The sequence below is a fragment of the Mesoplodon mirus genome, assembly GCF_964341445.2.
Source record: "Mesoplodon mirus genome assembly, contig: SUPER_3_unloc_9, whole genome shotgun sequence".
Taxonomy (NCBI): Eukaryota; Metazoa; Chordata; class Mammalia; order Artiodactyla; family Ziphiidae; genus Mesoplodon; species Mesoplodon mirus.
The window spans coordinates 94,089-96,738 of record NW_028295476.1 but is presented as its reverse complement, the minus strand read 5'-3'; positions in this window follow the sequence as shown (position 1 = coordinate 96,738).

Below are 2,650 nucleotides of genomic sequence, written 5' to 3'. Positions count from 1 at the left end.
TAATTGTTAAAGAGTGACAAATAAGGAAAGGGTAAGGGAGGCTAGAATAAACCCTGTGGTGCTGGATTGGAATCAAGGTAGCAATTTGAATTCATATATCAATTTGAAGTTATATATATATGTAGATAGACAGATGATAGATAATGTGTGTGTGCACACGTGTGTGTGTATACACACACACCCAGATAGATAATATGAAAATAGAGATACTTGTATATTTTTATGTATTCGTATATATATATTTAGCTCTCTCTGCTGAAAACACAATGAGGTAGCTTGGATAGTGATAAATCCACCTCATACCAAGATTCTGGTTTCTGAATACCATTATTAATGCCAGGAACAAGAACTCCATGGAGAAATGACTGATTCAAGGCTGAGACAGAGGAAAGTAAAAGATGGGTCTGGAGCATTTTGTGGTGTCAGAAAGTAAGATATTACTCCAAAAATTGTATGGCCATGTAGGAAAAATATAGGAGACAGCTGGAAGGAGTACCAGTGACCAAATATGGAACACTTTGAGAAACAAAACTATTAATGATAGTAATAAATTTTAACCCGTAGAATAAAATAAATATCCACAAGTTCACACTGATGTATGTATATATATAAGCAAATAACCAGATAAATACATAAATGAAGGAGAAGAACAGCTCTTTCTTATACTCAAATTATAGTTAATAAATGTAGAGGGAATGATGGGAATAGAAAATGGACAATCAACAAACACCACAGTAATTGGTGGAGTCAAAAATTATTGATGGATGCTAAAATTAGTATGGGAAAATTAAACAAGAAGCAGAATATTTGAACAATCTCAAATAATTACAAAGGGAAAAATGGTGATTTTGCAGCTATCATTATAACATTATATCATCAAAGTTAGCATCCCCAGTAGTGAGACACACAGATTTGTTTATACCTCTAATATGTACTTAAAATGCCATAATATCTCTCCTGAAGTGTTCTTGTCAAGAAATACATATCCTCAGTCTAACCATGAGAAAATATCAAACAAACCCTATTTGAGAAAAATTCTACAAAATGACTGGCTAGGATTTTCCATTAGTTCAAGGTCATAACAGACAAAAAAAGACTGAGGAACTATCCTAGATTAGAGAAGAATGGGGAGATATGACAAGCAAATGCAATAAGCGATCCTAGATTTGAATCTGGACCACAAGACAATAGGAAATATTGGAATACGAGTCTATAAATCGTTAGTAGCATTGTGACAATGTAAACTTTCTGCTTTCAATAATTATACTCTAGTAATATAAAATGTTAACATTTGGGGAAGCTGAGTAAAGGGTATATGGGAACTCATACTGCTATGTTTGAAGTTTTTTGATAAATAAGATTTGATAACACAGTTTTATAAAAACTTAGTTTGGACATTTCTGAACCTCTTTTTTGTTTCCTTATGGAAGAAAGTTGCTTGTTTAGGGCTAATACTAATTCAATGGGGGTAAGATTTACACAGGACCAACCCTAACATTCATAGTGTGTGGAACAGGAAACAACTTTGAATGGCCATTTCAAGGAACAATATACTTAAGTGTATACAATGAGTAAAATGGATGAACTACACAAATTAATGAGTTGAAAAACCATAGAATCATAGAATTTTCTCACTGTAAAGGCTCTTACTTTCATAACTTTTCATAACGTTTCAGTTCCTATGGGTAAATACCAAAGAGCATGATTACTAGATTACTGTATGGTAAAAGTATGTTTATTTTGTAAGAAACTGCCAAGTATCCCACTAGCCACAAATGAGAATTCCAATTGTTCTGATTATCACCTACTTCGGTATTTCAGTTTTGGGATTTTAGCCATTTAAATAGGTGTGTAGTGGTATCTCATTATTGTTCTAATTCAAAATTCACTGATGACATCGAATGTGTAGCATATTTTCATATGCTTATTTCACATGTGTCTATTTTCTTTGTTTAACCATAGTAGGTTTGTTGTTTTTTTTAACAAAGGCCTGCTAACTCTTGTCCTCCTGTGTCTATTGATGTTGTCTTTTTTCTTTCTTTCTTCTTTTTTTTTTTTTTGCGGTATGCGGGCCTCTCACTGTTGTGGCCTCCCCCGTTGCGGAGCACAGGCTCCGGATGCGCAGGCCCAGCGGCCATGGCTCACGGGCCCAGCCGCTCCGCGGCATATGGGATCCTCCCAGACCGGGGCACGAACCCGTATCCCCTGCATCGGCAGGCGGACTCTCAACCACTGCGCCACCAGGGAGGCCCTCTTTCTTCTTTTTTTGAACTTTTGATCATTTAGTCTTTTTCCTGGTATGTCCAATTATTTTTTATATTAAAATTGGGAAGATACCTCCACATTCTGGATGTTGTTATCTTTCTCCTGAAAAGATTTACTATGGCCCATGGCAGACAGTTACTATAGGGACTGGAAACCTTAGTCCATTCTCAGTTTGAGCTCATTCAAAGCTGTTTTTAAGTCTCTGTGAAGGGTGCTCTATTTTTGTCTTGGCCTTCCTCTACGGGTGTTGGTTGCCCTTTGGGATTACCATGTGAAAGTATGGATTCTCCCTATTCCCAACTACCCTTGTATTTGTTAGGCTTTAAATGTAATGGTTCCCGCAGCCCTGTGAGACTAAAGATACACTTAGCTTGTCATTCCATTA